The sequence below is a fragment of the Rousettus aegyptiacus genome, unplaced genomic scaffold (genome assembly GCF_014176215.1).
Source record: "Rousettus aegyptiacus isolate mRouAeg1 unplaced genomic scaffold, mRouAeg1.p scaffold_m13_p_9, whole genome shotgun sequence".
Taxonomy (NCBI): Eukaryota; Metazoa; Chordata; class Mammalia; order Chiroptera; family Pteropodidae; genus Rousettus; species Rousettus aegyptiacus.
This window is the reverse complement of record NW_023416312.1, coordinates 68346704-68372385: the sequence shown is the minus strand read 5'-3', so window position 1 is coordinate 68372385 and position 25682 is coordinate 68346704. Positions and strand designations below refer to the sequence as shown.

Genomic DNA, 25682 nt, shown 5'->3' with positions numbered 1-25682 from the left:
AGCCTCTTTCATGACACCTTGTATCCATGGTAGAGAGTAGGGCCAGTAAGGCTCTAGTACCTTTCCAATAGTCTAGCTAGTAGCAGGTCATCTATGTACCGAAGTAAAGTGCAGTTCAAAGTTTCTCCAGAGAAGTCAGCCAGATCTGCAGCCAGAACTTTGCCTGACAGGGTGAATGAGTTCTTGAAGCCCTGAGGCAGTTGAGTCCAGGGCAGTTGTGTTTCTCTCCCAGTATGTGGGTCTTCTCATTCAAAGGTGAGTAAAGGGTGCCCGTCCAGTAATAATTGGAGACTGAAGAAGGCATCTTTAAGGTCGAGACATGTAAACCAGCTCACTCGAGTAGGTAATAAACTCAGGAGGGTGTACAGGCTTGGGACAACCAGATAGATAGTGGCTACTGCATTGCTAATGGTGCGGAGGTCCTGGACGGGGCGGTAGTCATTCTCTCTGGGCTTCCTGACCGGCAAGAGCAGAGTGTTCCAAGGTGACATATTCAACTAGAATTCCGGTATCATGTAAACACTGGATGTGGTCCAGAATTCTTAGGCATGCTTCCCATGGCACTGGATATTGCCTCTGTGTGACAGGGAAGGTTCCTGGTCTCAGATCTACCATGATGGGTGTGTGATTTTTGGCTAGACCAGGGGCCCTCTTTTCTGCCCAGATAGCAGAGAATTCTTCTAGCAGACTGGTTGAATTTATTTGTTTTCTTCTCAGAAAATAAAGATGTCATTCATCCTCCCTGGGCACAGTCTCAACCATCATTAGAGTAGGCTGGCTCCTCAGTTTGAGACTGGTGGGCTTCCCTACATAAAGGTGATTTGTGCTCCAAGCTTTATTAATAAGTCTCTACTCAAAAGGTGGATCGGGCACTCTGGTAGGTACAAGAAGTCATGAGTCACTCGGTGTCCCCCTAACTGATATGAGCAGGCTTTACAGAATGAGCAGATGACTCGGTTCCCCGTAGCCCCAATGATAGTTGTCGTTTGATACGTGAGGGGAGCCACAGGCTTAGTTACCACACAGTATTCAGTCCCAGTGTCCACTATAAAAGTCATTGATCATCCCCCTACATCTATTGCAACCGTAGGCTCCTAGGGGCCTAGGATCAGGGAGCTCTGTTGTTCCTAGTCTGATTGTTCTTTGGCCCAGCCAACAAGCTTTTGGACAACTGGTTCAAGCTGGCACTTTCCTTTATGGGGTTGATTGAACTTCTTCGGCCTTTCAGGCGTTTTTCTATGATGAGGGCACTCGTTTCTCCAATGACCGTTTTTGTTTGTTTGTTTGTTTGTTTTTTTGCAGTAGGCACATTGGTCGCAACAAAGTGGAGGTCTCCTTCGGGTTTCTCTATTCCGTGGGGCAGCAGCAGTCTGTTGTCTTGGACCCGGGTTCCCTAATGCAGCTGCCTCAGGGATGCCTCTGTTTCATACTTTTGTCAGCTACATTTTGGGCCTCCTGGTCACGGTTTCCAAACACCTTGTTTGTGACCTCCAGTAGCTGGGTGGCATTCATTTCAGCAAAGCCCTCTAATTTTTGAAGCTTGCAGCAGATATCAGTAAAGGATTGCACCACAAATGCCACATTGACCGTGCGCTGGTTCTCTCATGCTTCAGGGTGGAATGCCTCATATAGTCTCTCATAGAACTCTGTGGGTGACTCATTTGGCTTCTGGAGTACCTCTGCCATTTTCGACATGTTTGTTGGTTTCCTAGCCCCAGCTTTTACGCCTTGCAGTATGGCCTGCCGGTACTTGTTGACAGACTCTCTTCCATGTGGGACATTGAAGTCCCAATTGGGCCTGGAGTCTGGCACAGCCTCTGAGGCCCATGCTACAGGGGCCACTACACCAGCTGGTGCTTGACCTTGAAGCCATTCTCACATTTCTGACGGAATCTGGTGTCATTCTTTGGTGTTGAAGAAGGTTAGGAGGAGCTAACAGCAGTCATCCCAGGTAAGCTGATGAGTTTGGAAGATGGACTCAAGCAGATCAATCATTGCCTGGGGTTTCTCCAAATATGGTGGGGTGTATTGCTTCCACTTGAGGAGATCGTTTGTGCTGAATGGCCGATAGTAGGGGACAGGGTGGCCTGGCTGGAGTGTGTCATCTGCTCTGATCTCAAAGGGACCTTGCACCTCTCAGAGGGGCATCTGAAGGGCTGAAAATTGCTGAGCTGATTTGCGTGGCTGAGCAAAGGTACTGTGGGCTCGGCCTTGGTGGTCACTTGGGTTGTTGGGACAGTGAAGGTATCGATGGTGGAGAGCTGTCTGACAATTATGTGTAGAATGGCTGTGCAGAGACTGGTGGAGCTTTCTGGGATGTACAGTGGTGAGAAGATAGGTTCTTCCTCAGGGTCCCCTTGGTGGATTATTTTTGCTGGCCCCTCCTTGTTCTTTCCCTCAGTTGGTCGGGCCACAAGTACCTTACTCTGTCCCTGCCTATTCACACAGAACCAGACCCAAGGGGGCACTATAGTGGTGATTTGCAACCATGAGTCTATGTGTGGATACTGGTCTGGATGTCCAGGGCTCCCTGCCACTACCTGGTACACAGCTCTCACAGTGGGGAAGTCTAGGGACCCTTCTTAGGGCCATTGAAGCTCACAAAGAGTATGAAGCTTTCCCAGGGTCAGCTTGACCCTGTAATCCTCTGAGAAACCTTTCTTAATTTTTTTCAACATACAATTTAAGACAGTTGGCTAAGAGGAACCTCCCCCCATGCCTCCCACGACAGACAACAATCATGCCACATGGAGGATTTGAGGATAGGGTTGGGGAAACTTTGAAAGAGATGTCACTTGCTTAGCCCATTTCTGGCTTCACAGTCATGGGGATTTTTCAGGCACCTCTTAGCATTGGTGGGTCAGTATAAATCCCTGACACAGAACACTGGAGTAGATGCCTCACGAAGATCCAGTGACATCATCTTAAGCTATATGAGGTTCATCACAGAACTGTGAATGGGGGCTCAACTCTCGCTTCATGGCAGGGCCATGTCTCAATCATTCAGCACTCACTCTCTTTCATGCAACCTCCCACCTTTCATTAACCTGTCCTGTGGAGAGTAAGCACTTGATCTTCTTAAACTGTAGAGGATGCTTGGTTACTCTGTGGAGGATGGTTGGGCCTTTCTTTGCCCAGTGTTAACCAAATACATTCCACCCTGTGACAGTGATGCAAAGACAAACAAAGGTGGGTGCCCCCTCCAAAGAGGAGACCATTCAAATGCTCATCTGGGCATGTCCTGAAGGAACTTAGGTGGTGCTTAGCTGTAGCAAACTCAGCTTTGTGACTTACGATCGAACTCTAGTCCAATGCCGCCCTAGACTATATGCCATTCATCACAGAACCACGAAATAAGCCCACATGAACTTTGTAGCCTTTAGGGGACCTTAAGAGTGCCCAGCTGTGGAGCTACAAACTTGTATCTGACTGATCAATATGGCCAAGCTGCTCATTCATTCATTCATTCATACATCAGGTTAAAACATTGTCTTCCCACTTTTGGAAGGCCCTAATCTTATGTCTCCCCCACTGGGGAGACCCTGACCAATGTCTTCTAACTGAAGACTAAGAGGTGATCAAGCTCCTTTTCCATTCAGAGATGGGACCTGCCTTGGGGCTGATCCCAGGACCTTTCCTTATCCTGTGGCCATTCCTGGTGAGTTGGTATGTCCATCCTACGAATCCGGTTAGGGACTCAGCTGTCCTTGGAGTCAGGGCACTGGTCTGAAAGAGAACCTTGAATACTCATCAGATGGCACACCTCCTAGTTCATCTCAGAGCCCTTATGGCCCAGCCCAGCCGAGCCACCGGTCCCATGGCCCAAAGGACCAGCATGGTTGGAATCTTGCTAGGGACTCCAGAAATGTTGTGGAAAAGATCCAAAATCAGACTGGCGAAAAACCAAGCAGCACTTGGAGAGTTGGAGAACTCAGGTTTATTATGCCGGTGGTCCCAGAGGAGCTAGTGCTCTAAAGATCTGGGTCCAGAACTCAGTTGCGACATTCCTTATGTAGACCCTTATTGGCACAGCCTGATTGGTTAATTTGAACTCAGGCTGCTACCAAGTGGTGGGAGTTGCTATGGTTGCAGGTAGTTACATTGCATTACAAGGGTGGGAGTTGCTGGGAGGTACAAACAGTTATATTTGTAGCTTAGACAGATCAAACAAAAAGGGAGGGTGAGTCTTTAGTCAATTTCAAGTACAGTCCATGCAGCAAGCATATTTATGGAAGCAGAACAGAAAGCTGATTAGCCTTTTGAATGAAAATTCCTCTTCAATCATAGATGCTGAGAAAAATAACTTGGATTTTGGATTTAAACACAAAGATGGGGAAGTGAAAAGTGTTGTAAATGACTCATTTACACAAAAACCTGTGCAATGAAATACATGCTTCTTTCACCCCAAAAAATATTTCCTGGGTACCCACTATATGTCAGGTATAGCATGTCCTAGGTGTTGGGATAGATACAACAGTGCATATGTGATCTTGGAGGAACTTGGGAATCCAGAGAATAAATAGCAACAAAATGATGTGTTAAGTAATCTGATACAGAGAAGAACTATGATGAGATATGAAGCCTAGGGAAAAGGAAAGGAAGCCAGAGTGCTGCTAGCCCACAGGACACCATGCTTTTCTAACACTGACTTAGTGCCAGCTCCAGTCCTGCAGGAGGGGAGAGTTGAAATTCTGGAAAGGTGATAGTACATGGAACATGACACCTCATGAAATGAACTACATAAATTGCAAAACAAATCATGACTCTATTGTTCTGTAACAAAGTAAAAACTGCAAATCTTTTATCAAGCTGGAAACTACGAACTGTGAAAAACTACAAGCATCATTCCCTTCCTTCTCCCCTTCTGATGCTAAGCTTCTTGGAAGAGAGTTATGAGACTAGAGAGGTGAGACATTGAATAGAACTTATGTTAAAAGTTTGTTTGGTTAATGTCTCCTGGGTAAGAGCATGACAGAAATAGTTGTAGGGGAATGTCATGATACCAGATTTATGCCCTTTAATCTCTTGGAGATAATGAAGGAAGAAAGTTTATCCAAATGGGGGTTAAATTTACTGCTCAGGGTCACCCTCAGCTAAATTTTGCTACAGATGGAACTGCTACTGAGGAAACCATAGTGTAAAAAATATATTGCCACCTAGGATCGAAAAACTCATACAAGCCGCCTGCCATTGCGATATTACAAGAATCTCAAGAACTTTATGTAAGTCATCTATTATCTTTTGTATATAAATTATCTGGTTTTATCTGAATTTTCTTATTTGTTTCTTTTTAACAAGCTTTTGTATAGAAATTTGAGTTTGTACACAAATTATTTGGCTTCACAGGTGATGATTGTTTTATTTTTAAAAAAATGTTATTATAAATAATAGATACAAGTTATTGAATACCTACCATGTTCTAGTACTGTGTGGACAACATCATGAATCTTCACAGATCCTTAGAAGTCGACCTACCATCCCCACATCTCTCCAAAATGTAAGCTCCATAGAAGCAGAGATTGTGTCTATTTTGCTCACCAATGCATCCCAAATGCTTAAAACAATGTTGAACACATTGTGGATATGCAATACATATTTTTTCAACCAATAAATTATAAAATTGAGATTTAAGAGGTTAAGCGATTTATCCACGGTCACATATTCTGTCAAATGTGGAGATCTTAACCCAGTTCTATCTGAATGAAAAATCTCTTTGTTTCTGCCACTATATTGTGCTTCCTTTTGGTAAACATGTTCCTGGGTTACAGTTTTGATGCGGGTATAGGAAATGACACCATCCATAAAGTTATCTGGAACCATCTTCTTGCCATCAAAGGCACTGAGCCAGCCAGTCACACTCTAATTCATTTACTCCCTACTGCTTATGACTGTATTATTTTCTTCTGACCTCACAGCACTTATTTGCTAGGCGCCAAATAAATATACCACCTTCTGCTTAAACAGGTCACACCCACATTTTCTCAGCACACTTCCAAACTCCCCGTTATACACCAAGATCAAGGAACTAGGAGATGGGAAGATGTGGATGACACTTCTGATATAGCTCCCCACTCTAGTATTACATTGGCATTCTGGCAACTGTCAGTAGTCAAGAGTTGCAAGAAACCTTAAAGGTCATCTAGTTCAATATTCCCTCTTAGGTAAGGAAAAACTCTAAAAATGTACGAACTCAGGCTAGCCCATGGGTATCCCTATGGGGGCAGGCAAGAAGGTACCAGGTATATATAATGTTACAGGATAAGCCTGAAACTTCTTCCTTAACCAATAATTTTCTATATTGGGAGACAAATAATTGGCTTATCGAATAATTTAAATATTTTTATATTAAAATCATTTCTGATATAGTTTATCTAAGAATACACAATTCACATGAATGTTTAAAGATAAACAGGAGACTGGGGCAGAGGTTATGGCTCAGAGAATATTTCCTTGAAGAAGTGACATTTAAGTTGAACTCTTAGAAATAAGATTGAGTGAGCAAGGTGAAGAATGGGAAGAGAGTGGAGTGAAGGAAGGGTATGTATAGTGTCCTTGGCAGAAAGAATAGTATGTGCAAGGGTTCTAAGGCAGGGAAAAATGTGGAACTCAAAGAGCTGGAGGCCTGAGTGTCCCAGGCACACACTTCACAGCGAAGCTATTCTATTATTCCAGGATCTCCTGCAGGACCTCCTAGGAGTCCTTCTTTTCACTCACATTCTGCCAAAACACTGAATATCTTGGGAGAGAGGAGATCCAACAGCCTGGAAAGATGTCTACAGATGCTCCAGTTTCACCTCAAATTCCTTAGCCGAGACCAGGAAGCAAGGAAAACATAGCTGTCATTGCTTAAGGATTTTCAACACTTGCTAAAACTGGTTTAGATTAGAAACTTCTTCATATAAAAGTAAACTCTAGTCAGCCCATTGCACAAAGTATTACTAATAACAGTATCAGCCGATATTTGTATATGACTGTCATTTTATCATCATCACCGCCCTAAAAAATAGGTGCTGTTGAAATCGTATTAACATTCACACTGTTAAGTGAACCAAGCTCAAGGACTTCTGCACTCCTTCTATCACACAGTAGACAAACTTTTGACAGAAGATTAAAATATATTAAATGTACCTGCAGGCAACATGGAGCTTTATGGTTCTTAGTGCTATTTTATTAGTTGTAAATTATAAAATAATTTTTTGGCCTAATTTTCTAACCAAATAAGAATAAAATCTGCCTGCAGAAGCAGCTATCCCTGTATGGCATGTGGAGGTGAGAAATGACTAGAGAGCAGCTGGAGAAAACTTTCTGGAGTGATGGGAATGTCCTATATCTTAATGGTGGGTATGTGGATGAATATGATTGCCAAACTCATCTAGTAGTACAATGAAGATTTGGCATTTTACGGTATGTAAATTAAATCTAAAATGCTGCTATAGAAAACTTATTTGGAAATTAACTAAAATTTATTGATTCAAAACTTCTTGTACATTTAAATAATTTAAATAATTGCAATTCTTTTCAGGCACTGGAGGAAAAAGTTTTTTTTTTTTCATAGTCTCAACAAGTATTTATTTTTTGGTCAAACATGTTAAAAACTGATATATTACATATATATATATATATATATATATATATATATATATATATAAGCAATCGTATTTGTTTTAAGGAATCTATCACATCCTTACACTTCTTTAAAAGCCTATGAATATGTGAGGTAAGGAAGCTAAATACACCTAGAATCCAGTAACTACTTTTTGGAATTCTTGATAAAGTCTATCTTGTGTTCTTCATCTGTAAAATAAGCTAAATCTACTTCGCTGGGTCATTGGAGAAATTATGTTATGAGAGGATATTGTAAAAAGAAATGTTCATCCATGTGTAAAGAATCATTAATATAATCACTCTCCTAATTGGAGATTCCCCATAGCTTCTAGATGACTTTATCTTTTTCTGGAGGGAAATAATTTTTCTCCAGCAGGCGGTATATATATATATATATATATATATATATATATATATATATATATATATATATATAATATATATATATATAATATATATATATGTGTGTATACATATATATATATATGTATATATATATTGATATGGAAATGTCTCCTTAGTCTAATTGGGGATTAAGCAATTTGAAACTGAGCTTCATTCAGATTTTGTGAGGGCTGGTCTATTTCCAGTTCACCTCCACTCAAGGAGCAACCCTTTAGGGATCCCAAAGGAAAGTTATGGGTGTGTGTGCCAGGGCTTCTCCTTGGGGACCTGGCCTGGAGGAGAAATTTTCAAGACTGAAAGTATACTTTGAAAGTATAATTTTCACTTTTAAATGCTTCACAGGTAAACACATTTTCAATTGGGTAATTGGGATATAATCGAACTTGTCTGAGAATAAGTAGTTAGTAATTTAAAAATGAGAATAAAAAATATTTGGTGTATTAAAAAAATAGACATTGTTATTACTCTCATTTTTATAAATAAGGAAACAGGCTCCAAAAGTTTCCAAAGCCATATAGCTAATAAGTGACAGAATGAAGACTAAAAACCCATATGCTTAGTACTACACTAAACTACCAAGCAGGATTAGTAGGGAAGAGAGCCCTAATCCCTGTAGGCCACTAAGCAAACCCATTGTCCTACCCACAGCCTCCCTGACCCCTGTCCCTCGAATTTCCTAAGAAGATTGTATGAAGTGGCATAAAGAAATAAACTGTGTTAAGTGACTGCTGCATTCCAGACAGCATGATAGGGCCTCTAAACATGTTATTTCAATTAATCCTCACAGCAACCCCTCATGGTGGAGAATCTACTATCCCCACTTTACAGGTGAGGGAACTGTGGCTCAAGGTGGTTAAGTAATTTCCTTCATGGTTAAGTACTGGAGCTAAGTAAGACTGGAATACAGGCTCGAGTGACTCCCAAAGTCTATTTCCTTTCCATCAGAGCACACCAAAGATGGCTTAATATTTAACCCTTCACAGGTTACATATCTGCAATTTAACAAGGGTCTTTCCTGTGCGACTATCACAGGACCATGGCAGACCTGAAGAGAACGCTATTTGGGGACTTCAAAGAGGGCCTGCCTTAAGCCAGGCTAGAATGGCATTGACCTACCTTCTGCTTGTAGTTCTTGAAGTGGAGCAGCATAACAGAGATGATAAATCTATTCCAGTCACAACCTTCTCCTCCAACTGGGATAACAATTCTTATACACTCTGGCAACTATAGAACCAGAAAAAGCGATGAATCAATCAGAGTTTATTTGCAAAGGGCAATGCCAGAGGATGAATTTTCTCTCAATTCTGCAAACTTTGTACCGTTAAAGAGCTTACTGGCACAGGAATTTGATTCCCCTATGACTTGCTTTCAGTGATATGTTTTTTATCATTGACTAAATCACAAAATCACATTCTCTCTCTCACCCCACCACCTTTTAGAGTACAGACTTTGATTTGTGTTCCTGCATCTCCCTACCTCCCTCTTGCTCCAGCTAACCTAGGACTTTGCAAACAAATCCACTGAGAAGTATGGACTGTCTGGGCCTTTCCAGAAACTCAAGCTATGAAAGGAGATATAGTATTTAGTTAAGGTGAAGTGAAGTCCTGCATAAATCATAAAGAGGAGAACCCAGGTTACTCAAACAGGACCCTAGGAGGTACTTGAGAAATGGAATTGCAGGCAGCTTTATTTTTTTACAGACGATTTACTTCCAAAATGCTGGGGCCTCCGAGTACCCCAGGAGTAACTTGGCTCCCAAATGCTGGAGCAGGTCTTGGCCTTGGAGCACAGTTCTGGCATTGTTTCCTGAATTCCCACATGGCTGTCTTCCACACATGGATCAGGCTTCAAACTTCCTGTGTCTGGACTGTGTGCGTGCGTGCGTGTGTGTGTGTGTGTGTGTGTGTGTTGCACATGTGCTTGCTCATGTATGTGTGTGTTTATGTGCTTGAAAGGGTGGGAAAAGGGGGTAAGGGGATCCAAAAGAAAGAGCATTTACCTCCATGCTTGGATTGCATGTGTCCCTTTGTTCCTTTCCCATTCAGGCAAAGCTACTGTCTTCTGATCAGCTGGCTTCTGCATGAGAAGGGCTAGTATCCTTATTAATAAATAGGAGACTGACTTTAGAAGGTGTCCTGGAGAAGATTGCTTTTCAGAGCTTCTGATATATTTGTAGGGTGTTTTTTTTGGGAGGTGGGGGTTATGTAGAGCCATAAATCCTTGGGATTTATACTCCTCAGTGTACAAGTTTGCCTCTGCTTTTGTTTCTAAATGAATTTAAATGATTTAGTTATTCACCAAGGAATTAGAGTAAGATGTTCTCATTTCACACTTACAGTTGATTGGCTGGGTGGGGGAAAAGGTCATTCAATTAAAAGCACCATGGTTTTGTAGTCTTTTCTCCTAGAAGAACTTAGCCAGAAATGGAAGAATAGACTGTAAGCAGTGTTTCATTCATACTTTTCCTGTACATTGGGCAAAAATATTACATGCAAAGGGAAGACTTTTTTAATTAAAACATTAATTAGTTGCCAAAATTAAGAATCAGGAAATTTACATGAAAACATTTGATCTCTGGTTTCTCTTGAAACATCAGAAGCCCTGGCCACACTGAGCCTGCTTTTCTCATGGTACTGACAATTGGAAAGCTACCCCCTTTACATGGGTCCTGCTCTTTTCTTGGCAGCCTCCATCATTGGTCTTGTCTCCTGCCACCAAGCCTAAAGGCTGTTACCTTTAATTTTTTATTGTGGTAAATATACATAAAATCTTACCATTTTAAACTATGTTAAGTGTACAACTTAGTGGCATTAAGTACATTTAAAATATTGTACAACCATCACCACCATTTCTGGAACTTTTCATCATCCCAAATGGAAACTGCTCATTAAATAATAACTCCTCATTCTTTCCTCCACTCAGGCCCTGATAGCTACCTTTATACTTTCTGTCTCTATAAATTTGCCTACTCTGGGTACTTCATATAAGTGAAATCATATAATATTTGTCCATATTTGTTTGGCTTCTTTACTTAGCATAACATTTTCAAGGGAGACATTGATTTTTTAATTGACTTTTTTTAGAGCAGAGTCATTGATTTTTATTGTATATTAAAGGAGGAGTTGCATTTTACTGAAATAAATAAATAAAAGGCCAGACAGAACGGGTGATTTGGGATGGAGATTCTTGTCTTCTGAGCTTAAAATGATCATTATATATATCCATTATCGATATATGGAGATCCTTAATGTACTTAGTCAACCCAGTGTCTTTACACAGGTGTTTTATAGTTAGTGGTTAATTCTCCTGGTATCCCCCAGAGGCTTCTCCATCTTTTAGAGTCAGGATATGAAGACACAGGGATGCTCTGGGAATTAGTTAAAAACGTGTGGCATACTTTGCTGTATAAACTCACTTCCTGGAACTAGTTTTTGTCCCCTGCTCTCAACTCCGACAGCTTCTACTGTCAATCCCATTCACTTAGCACTTAGCATACACTTGTTAGTTGTCTCTTTCTGTATATACCCTTGAAGGCAAGGAGCTAAGTCTCATCCCTCTTTATTTTTTCAGTCTCATCCATAATAGCAGCTCCATCAATGTTTGTTGATGTTGGCCTCCTCTCCCCCTTTCTTTTAAGTAAAGCTGCCAATGCATAGCTTTAAATTCAAACTCGGTTTAAACAAAGCAAACCGTTTTTAGGGTAAAAACAAAAGTAAGTTTTGGGAGGCAGGAAATAAGGAATACCTAAAACACTTAGAGACCTGGGTAAAGCCCAGGTACCAAAAATCTGTTGTTTGCCACAGGCTAAGAAGTGACTTATGCACGACCTGATCCACCATTAATTTCAGAGTTGTGCTCATTCTATTCCATCAGAGTTTAAATTCGAAGGATAAGAGTAATGCCCAAGGCAGGAAGTGAGGAGGGGGTATTAAGTGTTTTAGGAGATTCCATTGTATGAAGGCCCCAGTAGCTGTTGGGAACACAGGTTGGGAAAGTCTTTTGAGGGCAACTTCAAGGTTGTGGGTAAACATCCTGTAAACATAGTCACCAGGCCTTTTAACTAGGAAATGTTTCCCAGCATCTTCTGTAATGGTAAAGGATGGGAAATGGCTGAAATCACCTCTCAATAGAGGAATGAGTAAAATAATTTTGGCAAATCTATGCAATGGAACACTGAGCTATCATTACGAAGAATGAGGTAAAGGAAGTTACCCTGAGATGGAAGGATATTTAAGAGACATAATATATTTTGAATATTACACATAGACTTAGAAAGGGAGAAAGGGACTATGAGAATAGAGTGGTAGAGAGAAACTCTTTACTCTTTTCAGTACTGTTTTAATTTTACCTTGTCCATATTTCACTTTTTCCATTTTAGCGGCATGTTAATTTTAATAAGTATCCTGTTGCCACTGTGATCAGTAGTAGTCTTGCAGCATATATCTACTCTATCTAGCTGTCCATATCTTCTACTCCAAATAACAGGGCAGGAATAACTTTCCCTTGATTCACAAACCAGGTATCTCTGTGTCTTTTAACACTCAAAATCTCACCTTATCCTTTAAAAATTACCCATATAACTTCACCTCACCCATAAACAGAATCACATCAAGAATGCATTTTGCTCATCATGATCCTGCTTCTGAATCTTTCAGCAGCCCACACTGATGCTACCCCACATCATGGTACTAGTCCACTACTTTACCTGCACACGAATTATTCTGGGACTCTTTTCACAGTGAGATAGTATTTCCTTTGGGCACACTTCCTTTTGCATATTTTGAGCCATGGACCCTCAGAAGGCTCCCGTTAGGCAGGCTTGAATTGGATGTCACTATTTCATTATAATGAGCATAAGCTCATTATAATTGCTGTGTTGTCTTGGCCTTTACATTTAGACTTGCTTCCTCTTTCTAATGTTTTCTAGGAAATACGGATCTGTAGAGAATGGTGGTTTCTATGTAAATGTTCCCTCATATTTGTTTTCTCAAGTTCACTTTGGACATACACAGCATGATTTCCTTTTTCAGTACCAGCACCACAGTAGATTTAGGTTGTGGTGCCACTGCAGAACTGTTTAAATAAGTAATCTCATCTACCCTTGTTAGAAAAAAAGGTAATTTATTATTCTAACTGCAGGGAGCCAAGTTCATATCCACCCCCAAAACTGTAGGAAGAGTTGACTTTTTAAAATATAACCACAAAACCTACACATCTTGGATGTAAACGCTTAAAACAGATGAGCACAATATTTGATTTTCAAACACATGTGACTCTCCACCATGTAACATACACAAGTAGGAATATACACGTGTGGAGTGCTTTGTGGCTTAGTTTTCACACACAATTCATTTTATTTTCATAGTGCCATTAAGTTAATAGGGTATGTCTCATAGTGTTTATTTAGATAGGACAGTTAAGGCTCAGGAATGTTAAGCGACTTAACCGAAGTCGCCCAACTAGCTGGTAAGTGCTACAGCCTGAGATAAGTTTTTCCTTTAGTTCCATATTCCATGAAATTCTGCTACCCTTACACTGTTTGTGCTTTCACTTCCGAGATGTAAAAGGGTAGATTTTCAGGGTCCCAGGATGCTCTTCTCAACACTGTGTTCTTACGCAATACCAATTTTTTTGCCGCCGGGAAATGTGAACACCGCACTGACACTTCAAGAACATTTCCTACTCCTGGCCTAATGAATTAAAGGGGAAGAAAATGACCTATTCCCAGAGAGCCGACGGCGCCCTAAAGGTGTACCAGCGCCGGCTGACACATATCGTCCTCTCTTAGGAGATTGAGAAACTAAGTCTCTCTTCTCCCTCTTTTCAACAGTAGCTGGGGGTAAACCAAGAGCAAGACAATAGCCTCTAGTTTAGTTTTATTAATTTTGAGGCCGGGTGGGCAAAAGAATCGGATCGACAGTGCAAGCGACCAATCGCAAGCGAACCCCAGGTCAGGATTAGCCAACCGGTAGCTGCAAAAGAGTGCTGGATGGGACCTACCCTTGGGGCCCGCTCCGCCCCGCCGGCCCTCCCAGCCCACTCCAGAGGTGGAGGCTACGCAGAGCCCCGCCCACACCACCCCCGCCGCCCCTGCGGCGGGCCATTGGGAGTCTGGGAAGTGGTGGTGGTGGGAGGAAGGGGAGTTTAGGAGGAGTGGAGGTGAAAAAAGGAGGGTGTTTTGCAGAGCCGCGACCTGGGTTCGGGCCTGCTAATAATAGGAAGCAAGAGGGAAGGAACACGAAGGAGCCCTGCTACTTCCTGCATTATTTTAAGCAGACTTTTTCGAGAAGCTGCTATTCAGCATTTCTATTATTTATTTTTCTTCCTCCCACAGTGGGGCAGGAAGCTGCACTGGCTCTCCCACGAGATTCTGTTCCACTGTTGTCTTACATTATTATTGCAGTCTTTGCAAAACCCCTTTCTTCCTCCCAGCCAGCCCTTGGGTAGAGTCTCAGAGTTACTCTAAACGAGCTGTGCCACGTTAGTGAGAGGACGAGGCCCTCCGGCTTTCCCCCAAACAATTGTTTGAAACTTCCCCGCCCTTTGGCCCCGCCTCTCTTCCATCCCCCTACTCCAGGATCCAAGCAGGCTCCCTCCTTTCTTTCCCCGCCCTCTACTCCGCCCCACTCTCTAGTCCACTCCCCTCTCTTGGGCGGTCCTAGCAGCTCACCGCCAGAAGAAAAGCCACTCATTCGCCCCCCCTCGCCCCATCCTTTGCTCCGGAGCTGCCATCATCGCAGTCACGCCCCTTCCTTCCGAGGAGCTTTTGACTGCCCAAGCTGGTAGACCCCTGGTTTATTCCTCCATCTCTCTCTTTGGCCTCATCTTCCCTCACTGCCCCTTCCACCCCCACCTCCAGTCTGTCTCGCCTCCGACCATCTGCCGCTCCACCCTCCGGCCCGGTATCCTGCCTGTCCACTGCCACCAAGGAGAGCCTGAAGGGAGCAGAGAAGAGGGAAACAGCCGGGAGTTGGGGCTTCCCCACTGCCCATCTCTGGCCTCTGGCCCGGGACAGAAGCCACTTGAGCGAGTAGACAGTCGTCACTTTGTCTTCGTTGCCTTCAGGGGTAGGAGACGCGGGGTACTTTTCGCGGGGGGAATTGGGGCAGAAATCCATGGTGGCATGAACTCGATCATGCCCTCGGTGTGAGTGAGTCGATCTACATGCATGTGGGGGTGCCCGTGTGTTTTACTTCCTTTGCATCTGGCTGAGATGCACAGCAAATTAAATTGGTTAAAAAGTGTGTGCTCCTTCCCCGATGGAGATGCTAGTTGGTACCACAACTTGACGGTACTTTTACTTTCTTGCCTCCTGGGGTCCGTGTAGGTCTCTAGGTAGTTAAGCACACACAAAAACAAACAAACAAACAAATAAATAAAGGCGTACGGTAACTTGAGGTCTACTTTTAACTCAACATGCTTATCTCAGATTGCTAGATGCTTTCGTCTTAAATACTTAGGGTTGGAGTGGGGGCTCACATTCGCCTCCTGTGCAGGCTGTGAATTCTTGAAGTCTTAAAGTCTGGAAGTAATCTATAACACTACACTCTATGTGTATGTGTATGTGTTGGTGAGGAGGAGGTTGCCGTTTGTTTTATATATGTTAGTGACTAGTTTTGCGAGATCATTCAGGCGTCTTGAGGGTCCCAAGCCTGGGTCACTCACTGTATGTTGGTTCTTCAATAGCAAGATAGTCTTACCAATATATGAAAATGAAGAGAAGGGAAAGTGACAGTTTTTGTAGACTGTGAGCAGTTCCTGGTAAATTGCCACTAATAATATAACAGCAATTTTCAGTAAGGGACTAAATAGACTCAAATGAGGTAAGAAAAGGAAAGGTGGTGAGAAACAGCATTTTTGTCTCTAGCATGTATTTTAGAAAGAATTTTCTAATGCCTTGGAGTATCTAATTTAGCTCTCCTTCCTCCTCCCACTCCTCTCTCCCACCCCTTAAAGAATGGAAGTTGGGAGACAGTTAAAAACTTTTTTTTTGATATAACCCTCTTCTTGCATTCAGAGAGAAGATAAGTAGTCACCATAATCTTTAATAATGGAGGGCTAAGGTTATTTAGGTCTCCTTGAACTAGCCTTTGTGAAAAATCCTTTCTCAGGCCAGCCTTTGTGAAGTCGTCTCAGTTAGACCTTCAGGCACCCTAATTTGGTAGCTAAGAATAGTTTGAGATACCCTTTCGGATGTGGGATAAATCTTCACCCATCTCCCAACTATCTCCAATTTGACAAGCATGGTAAAACTTATAAGAATGGTGGTGTTCAGAGACCTGTTACCAAGATGTCTCCAACTCATTGCTTATTTGGAAACAAATTATTGACATATTTTTAAAGTAATTTCATTGGTTTATTTTAATGGGGGAAAGGAAAGGAGGGAGAGAAGGAACTTAAACAGGGCGACAATTTTAAAGGCTATCATGTTTCAGATCAGCTGAGGGAAAAATTGGCCTGACCAAACTACGTTTTATAACTGGCCTGGGACATTTTAATAGCCAGGTGGTTGTAGAGTAGTTGCATCTATTTACAGATGACAACTCAGGTTCCAGCTATTCTGTACGGGTTTATCCAGTATCATTTACAGACACTTTCTGGCACTACATCATACTTCATTTTAAGATACTTCTTTCTTTGGAAAAGTTAGGTCTATAAAATTGAAAGTGCTTTTTCTAACTTCATAGTCTAGATATGAAGTAAACCTCTAACCATGCTTGTATGTAGTAGAACTTCTCTGTGAAAGTTGTGCATCTGTTTACCCATTTAAAAGACTTTGGAAGGGAATTTAAAAATTCATGTTCAATGTATTAGTTTGGATTTGGACATTTAAATTTCATTTCTGGTTTGTGAAGTAGGATTTATTAGGCTAATGCATAGCCAAGGCAGTTTATGGAGTTGCTTTTTCTGAGAACGAATCAGACTCTTTCTAGAATGCCTTAAGAACAGTCTATTCAGAAAACAGGGATGGATGCTATGACCTTGAAGTCCTATTCAGTGCCAGAACTCTAAGTGGATACATCTGCTTCTGTGCCTCTCCAAAGAGCCTTCTCTCGGGCCCTGTGCCTACTTTAAAAGGGTGTCACTGTAATTAAGTAGCTCTTCTTCCCCATCCTCCTTTCTTCCTTTGATCCAGCTTTTTAAGGCCTTTTTTTCCCATTTGGCAGCAAGAGGACTTTCTCATACTCTCCAACTCCCCTCTTAAGATTTCTTTTCCTCCCCCCCGCCAAAATATAAGTCCCCCCAAATCCTCTAGATGGTTAGAAGTTTTGTTGTTGGTGGTGGTGGTAGAGGGTTACCAATGAAGAGGAGTAGAGGGTGCATTCCATGTTGGGAAATGCTTGTGACCAGGTAGCCTCCTCCATGGAGACTGAGCATTTGGAATGCATGAGAACAGTCTTTTCTTAGGGATTGTCTGAAAGAAATTGTCCTTTGCACCCATTAAGCCCAGCTTAAAGCCACTGAGAGGGGTAAACAGAGGTGTGTGTGTGTGGTCGTGGCTGAGCCTTTTAGGATGGGAAGTGGGTAAATGTTCTCAAATCTATTACAGCACCCCTCCCCAATGGATTCAGTGGGTTTGGAGGTTTGCTTGACAAGTTAATTAGCGTGAGACTAACCAATTTCTTAAAATTATGCTCCATTGATTTCCTGTTCCCAGGAATTTTTTTTGTTGGTGGTTTATTATGACATGTTGTCGTTAGTCTTATTTCTTCCTTCCTTGCTGCTTTTTGTAGACTTTGGGTTAAAATCTAGGGTCTCACTTCCAAGTCAAAGGTTAGAATTTGGCTGCTAATACTGTATTATTCTGCTCCATAGTGGGCTCCAGACCTCTTTTAACCCAGAAAAGGAGGGAAGTCAACCCTTCCATTCACTACACAGAAAATCTGAACTAAAGAAAAGGAAAAAGAAGAAAAATAGGAGATCACTTGTTTTATAAAAGAATACACTACAGGTTTCTTTGAAAAAATTAGCTTTCCTAGTTAAGTGCCTTTGAGCTATAACTTGATATATAAAAATCCACTATAACTGGGCCTTCTCAAAAACATATTTATTGCATAAAGGAAGATATTAAAATTTTGTTGTAATAATTTTCACTTTAGTTAAGTGAGGCCATTATTTGGCTTTTGAAATCTTTTTGTTGCATGGGATGGAATTAATTGTCTAAATCATTCTGGCTTGTACTAATGCTGGCCACATTCAGCCCCAGGCTACAATACTTGTAGAAGGAAGCTAGTTTGATTTTCTGGAATCATACTTCACAGATTTTGGTAAGTCTAAAGATGGGACTCTCTATCTCATATAGATGAAAAACAAAACAATTCTAGTTATTATATTCAAATAGTCCAAGGATACAGAAAATTGTTGGTAAATAACAGCAACCGATGCCATTTTAAGTAGAAGAATATTTGATAAGCTTTTCTAGTGAGCTTATTGGTGAGAGGGACCTGGGCTCTTCACCCACCTCTAATTCAGTTGGCCACCCTTGGCAAGTTTTCTCTTCTGTAATTTGTGAGGGTCTGACAGGGTGATTTTGAGAACCAGTTCTTAAAAGTTTATGGTTCTCTTCCTAGGCTTTAGTTTCTGGTGTGAATTTGAGTGACTCCTAATAGAATGAAGTACACCATCGCATTATCAAATATATATTAATTGATGCCTGTAAAGATATATAAAAGTACATGCATTGTGTGTTGCATTTTAACAACGTACTGAATTAAAAAGCCAAGACCCTGCTCAAAACTTCATTAAGAATCCCATCACTGGAAAATATCACCTGTTTTCATTTTTCCTTATTCCTTTCAGTCCTTTTTTCTGTACTTACATGAATTTTACGTAGAGTCATAAAAATGTCCACTGTCGTTTTTAAATAAGAGCCCACCTAAGACTTATCTTTGTAAACTCGTGTGGAGGAATGAAGTCAGAATCTGACCGAGTTACACATGAAGAATCACATATATTTGTTCCTCAAATGCCAGAAAAGACTAACAAATTTAATAAGTAATACCTCAATCCTTTGTATGATTTAGGGATGTTCATGTATCTAGTGACACTGTTACTTCTGTTCCCTTGACCTCCTGTCACCCCCCTACTCATTCTTTTTAAGTAAGAAGAAAACTAGGGTTCACTGCTTACTTTGCTTAAATCATTAGCAATGATTCTCAATTCACTGTATCATGATATCCCATCAAGAGAGTACAAATTTGGGTAAACAATTAAATCTCCCAAACAAGAAAGGAAAAGCAGGAAAACACAAATGTTTTGTTTTATAGCTTAGAAAATAATATGTTTAAATTAGACAAAAAATAATAAGGGAACTAAGGATCTTAGACAATTAAATAAAAACATGTAGGTGTAGCAGTATAACCAAAACATAATGAGTTTTTTTTTTGTTTGAGGTCTTCATCATATAGTGAAAATTCAGTTACATGGTTCTTTAATTTTCCTTTGATTTCAAGATATAACATATGTATGATCTCCAGTTTAGATGGACTCATTCCTGGAAACCGGTGGCTCATCGTAAATTAGATTAAATTTCTTTAACTAGAATAGAAAAGTAAAGTACAGGTTTTTAGTACTTAGTACTAAGTTCTGTACAGGGACTTTTTTTTTAATGATATATGTTCATGTGGAAAATGCAATGGATATATTTGCTAATATTTCCTAAGGTAATTTTTGAAAATTTGCTTTTTAACTTTATAGGCTGTCCTTGGCATGTGTCAGGTCATTTTCACTATTGCCTCAGCTCCATGAAATATCATTAGACTGTGTGACATGAAGCCGGGATCTGAGTTTCTCTGCCCTTCTGGTCATGTGACCAAGAGTAAATGAATTAGCTACTCTGAGTTTCGGTTACCCTTCTGGGAAGCAAGGATATTAATACTTCACAGAGGTGTTTAGGCGTGTTTCATATTGGGCACATGATTTGAGGTCATTGAATGAAAGGTGTATGTTTGTATGATGGCAGAGCAGGTTTATTATAGGGTCCTGAGCAGGTGTTGACTTTTAATGAGCTTTGCTTTCATTTAACATACATGGCCCTTGGTGTTTTGTTGCTTTACCAACTATAATTGATTGTAGCAATTTTTTTTTTATTGACTCTCTTGGTTCTTAAAAAAATAAATATTTTCATTCTATGTGGTAAATTGAAGTTCTATTAAGAGGACACTGGCATCTGACAGGATGATGAAAAATAGCTTCAGAAAGAGACACTAGTTGAAACGCGCCGTGGAGATTAGTGAGGTTATTCAAAGCTCTTCCAGAAGATTAAAGAGTAAAGCAAATTTCTACGTGTGTCTATCTGTGTGTGTGTGTGTGTGTGTGTGTGTGTGTGTATTTCAAGGGAGAAAGTTTTGAGTAATATTTGCTTGTGACACATACTGATGATAGCCAGTAACTGAAACCCAGCTATTGTGGTGTTTTATACACAGTTGGTTTTTATTAATGATGGAATATTTATGCTTGCTGTACAATTCGTGGCTCATTTCCATATGTATGTCATGACTTAAATACCCCCCCCAAAGCAACATTAAGATAACATTAAATATTAATGTGGCAAAGCTGTTAATGTTGTGGGGTTTTTTTTTGATGAAGTCTCCCTAATTCTTATTGGTGTTGTTCAAGATTGCAATAACTGCCCCCTCCCAACCTTAGGCATTGATGCTGATCTTTTCTTTCCCCTTTGTATAACCCATAGCAAACTTTACATTTTGATTCTTTTGATATGAACAAATGATCTCTCCCTGCCTTCATAATGCAGATGCAACTGATATATGTGTTTTTTAAGAGCACATTTTCCTTGCACATGCTTCTCATTATCTGAGAGGCCTGGACTCAATCAGTAAAGGAGCAGAGAAACCACATAATTGAAAGGAGAATGACGGTGGTGCATACTTGGAATATTTGTGGGAAGGGGATTGCTGACATCAGATAATGTAGTGGCCTGACTGTTAACAGCACTGAAGAGAAATAAGCTTTCTGTGTTTCTGTGCATTCAGAATTATTTTTAAGGGGATAAAAATATGGGCCAGGTTTGACATCCTTTTATGAAGTTGCCCTGGAAACTTTGATGAAGGTTGTTATAGAATAGTTCAATTAAAACCTTCCCTATTAGGAAGCTAATTAGTACATCACTTACTCATTTGGGTTGTTTTCAAGGGGCATGGATTTGCATTGAATTAATGACATTTTTTCCATGTGATAGCAAACTAAGATAAAAATCACAGATGGAGAAATTATTTAGATTGGCCATTTTGAAGAAATCTAATTTCCTCTTATTACATTTAGGTTTTCAAGTTTTTCAGATTTTTGTTCCACTCTGTTTATGTACAGTGATCGCATTTTAGTTTAGTAGCGTTTTACTTTCTAGATCATGGGCTGTAAATGAAAGCTTATTAATTTGAGTTCCCTGTATGAAGTGGAGAAAAACAAAGAATAACAATAAATCATTTTATTAAGGTAACATTTGTTTTTTCTTTTATAATTGTGTGTGTGTATATGTGTGTTTAGGAGAGGAAATTTTTAAAAGCAAACAATTTTAGGAGCTAAGAAAATTTTGATGACCCCCTTTACTCCCAAGAACATTCTGTTTGCCTCAGACTTTCATGCATTCGTTAGGGCAATGTGATGACTTTCCTGACCTGGTACTTTTTGTGACTAGGCTAAACAGTTCTCCCTTGGAAACCTGCAGAAAAGTATTTATTATGGGAACTGGAGTGCAGGATTCCTAGCACATTTTTTTCTACTGTACTCTGTCTGTTTTAGGGAAATGAATACTTACTCCTGAGGTTTCAGGGCAATTCGTAATATAATAAATGCTAACTATGTAATATGGGTCTGTTATGGTCCTCAATTTTCCTTAGAATGACTAGGACAGTCATTCTTTACATATATTCTCTGACGCTATACCTGCAGCATATGCCTGCGCTAGTTCTAGAAAGTGGGAAAGTTGCCTGGATTATATGAATTGTAGCTTAACTGATTTCACCCTAGTCCTTCTGTGGAAGATAGGATCTAAATTTAGTTTTGCAACAGCAACTCAGTCAAGACAGGTTGTTGGGACTTGCAAATAAGCAGGAGGAGGAGGGGCTGACTTTGGGGAGTGATTCAGGCCCTTTGGTATGAAGATATGAAACGCTGGCTCCTATCCATGCACCTGCTGGATGCCACACCTACAGTCAGCACCTGAGCCCCACTCAGACACAAAAACCAGACTGAAGGCAACCGGATCTCCCTTCAAAAAAGGGGAACAACAAAAATTATGTTAGTGGAGCACCACTGTAAATTATACTTAGCTATTCCAGTGTTGGTGAGGGGAAACCTTAGGTATTTTCTTATAGGTGCAGTGCACTGGCTTGCTCAAGATACTGTTGGAGTCCTGAGGGAATCTGCTTTCCTAATGAATTTCACTTGTAAACTGCTCTCTTGCAAACTGGAGAGTCAGTTCTGTAGAGGTTTTTGTCTAGTAACCCAACACAGGGCAGGAAATCACAAGACCCAGGTCCTTATCCTGGCCCCACCAGTGAACCACAGTGAAACCTTGGTCAAATTAGTTATCATTAGCTATCTGTTCTGGACTTAAACTTCTGCTGTTGTAAAATGGAATTAATCACATCAGCTTTTATTTCCTCACAGAGCTGCTGAGAAGGACAAATAAGATAACAGAAGTGAAAGAGCTCTTGTCTCCTTAGAAGAAAGGCTGAGAAACTAAAGGTAATAGTATTATCGTTCCTGCTATCCTGTCTTATATTCCTTTTCTTCTCTTTCTGTGGCCTCTAGCAAAGTCTTTTAGAAGTTGTGATTTATGTGCAGTTATTATATATATATATATATATGCAATTATTAAGCATATTTTATGTACCAATTAATGTTTTAGCTGTTGGAAATGATACAGAGAAAAAGCTTGCACCCAGCCCATGCCCTCTTAAGATCTTGCAGTCTAGCAACTTCAATTTCTGGCTCAACCTATTACAGTAATTTATGCCTCAGTACTTAGAAGCTTACAAGACAAGAATTAACTTCTTATTTTCTTTCTGCATTGTAACTGGGACTTCTGTTCCTGGAGCAGTGTACTCCAAGGTCTAGATTGAAGGCATATGGGAAAGGGTGGAGAGCCATGGGGTAAATAAAGGAATTTCTCTCTCACTTCCACATTTGCAAAGTACCTGACCCTTTCTCAGTGTTTTCAGGGACCTATTCTTAGTTTCACACTTGGTTCCATTCTGCTCCTACTATATATGATCCAGCCCACTGGTTGACCTTAGCTATTATCCATATGCTAATGATTTCCAAAGATATATCTCAACCTATATTTGACTCCTCCCTTTCCAACTTCCCTAGCATCAAGTTGTCGATCAGATTCTATGTCTCCTACTTAACTCATAGGTCTTTGCTCAGGTGTCCCAGAGTTTTTTGCAGGGTCCTCTGTGTTGCCAGAGATATCTGATCACACCTCTGGTTTCCTGTTAGATTGTGCCCCCTCTGCTTGACTGGGAACTCCTTGAGGACTGGACTCTGTTTTATTTCTCTCTCTCTCCCTCTCTCTCTCTCTCTCTCTCTCTCATCCACTCTATGACCTGTACAGTGCCTGGCTATAGTTTAGTGCTTAATAAATGTTTGTGGAAAATACATTGTGATAAGAGCTCTAATAGAGATGTACATAAAGTTCAGTAGAAACACTGAGGAGAAAAAAATACTTTTGCTTATTGAAGAGAGTTGGGGTCAGGGGGAAGATGGACAATTAGGAAAAAAACCTTCAAAGAGATGGTGGAAAGTACTGCTCTCCTCTGAGAGTTCTAAGCAACCCAGAAAGAAATGCCTGTTCTGTCTACTCTTGCTAAGCCAGAGGCATCTCTGGCCTGTTGGCCTCCCTTGCCTTAGGACTGGATGACTTTTATGGTTGGGTCTGCCAATAAACCTCTTTCTATAACACATTGACCACTTAAGACAGGTGCCATTTAGCCATATACTATTAAAGAGGGCTGACCTTAAATATGCCTCCTTAATCGTGGCTGAAAAATAGAGGTACACACACAGGCTCATTGGTTATGCATACTTAGTTCTGTACAGCAAAATACCCTTTAAAATATATTGAAGATTGGAATCTGAAAGCTAATAAATTTAATTCTGAGAATGTAGTAGATCAAGTCCCAAGAACTGAATGTTTTTAGGCTGACTGTCAGATCTTTCTAAGGGTAAAAATGAAACATATAAGCCATTATAGGCCATGAACCTGTTCTCACCCACCTGATGCTTTTACTAATTAGCTTCTTGGCCTGGTGGCAATTTGGGGCAAGTGTATACAAGCTGGATTCACAGAGGGAGCCTACATTCCACTCTGACATTTTGCAAGCCACTGGGATACTACACTACTTCTTTTGACTTCTTTCCCTCCTAGGAGTCCTGCTCTGCCCTGGTGGAAAATTGGGAGCAAAAGAACTTTTCATTAAATGAAGGAGAGATTTCATGGGACGTTGATGTTTTGCTAGTTTTATTTTTTAGTGGGCTGTCTAAAAACATTCATGCTCTTTGACCCATTAATTTCGCTTCTGTGTTCCTATCATTAGGAAACTATCCAAAATACTGAAAAACTGGCTAAATCAAAAATATGTTTTTATGACATTATTTAAACTAGAATAAAATTTAAAGCAATTTAAATGTCTTAACAATTGGAGAATTGATAATTGAATCTTAATATACTCATTTATTTACACAGCCATTGCAATGCTTGTTATGAAGTATATATGATAACATGGATAAAGTGCTTATGATAAAATGAAATGTAGGACCCAAAATTATATGTGCATTCATATTTCATTGCTTTGTAAAAACACAAATGCACAAAGAAAAAACTAAAGGAAATAGTCTATAATACTAACAGTGTTTGTGTTGAGGTGCTGGGATTATGAATGATTGTTTCCTTTTGTTATAAATATTTGCATATTGTGCTTATATTACTTGTAAGAAAGTAAAAATAAAAAAAAACCAAAAGTGGGTAGTCTGCCACTGAAGATAGGATATAGGTAAAGCAGAAGCTTCTAGGTATATTCTTAAACGTTTCTCGGTTATGCTCAATCTGTTTTCATGGACTGCCTATACTTTTTCTGAGGCAAGAAGAAATGGGATGTGATGGAGTGAACTATTTATTCCTTCCTTGGAATGGGTATGTGTGGAGGGAGGTGGAAGAATGGTGGCAGTAAGAGTCTCTTTGTTACCCATTATTTCATTGCTCACGTACATTTTAGATTTAATCACTTTTGCATATTAGCATGGTGAACTTAATTGCTTTAGAGTACAGAAAAGTAAAACTAGGACCAAATTGATCAAACCTTTGAACTGCCATCTCAGAAACAGATAACTAACAGTTATCCTCAGTAAATTGGAAATACCAAGAAATGTAGTTCTCAAAATAATTTTCCAACCTGATCTAGATAGAGGTAGAGATAGGAACAAATAGGTGGGGCCAACTCAAAGCTTTTTCTTAAACTAGTGCTGGACTTAAGTAAATGCCATTGTTATGATGAAGACAAGACATAGAACAGGGGCCTGGAAAGATTGATAAGTAGATGTTCATGTTACTCTATGACTTACCTGCATCTCTTGGCCTAAAGAGGAGAGATTTTGTAAAGGTCTTCTGTTATACTTCTAACTAAACCCATCCCTCTCACTTCTTTGGACTT

The 25682-nt window shown here is 40.4% G+C and overlaps 1 protein-coding gene across 1 annotated transcript in view; it reads left to right on the top strand.

The window, feature by feature from the left end:
• The first annotated feature begins 14692 nt into the window (after positions 1-14692).
• The window catches only part of AMOT (angiomotin), a 67452-nt gene continuing 56462 nt past the window's right edge, over positions 14693-25682 (top strand). Inside the window, exons 1-2 of the mRNA XM_016142753.2 lie at positions 14693-15077; positions 22639-22716. The gene's annotated coding sequence lies outside the window, so the exon portion shown is untranslated. The remainder of the gene's footprint in view (positions 15078-22638; positions 22717-25682) is intronic.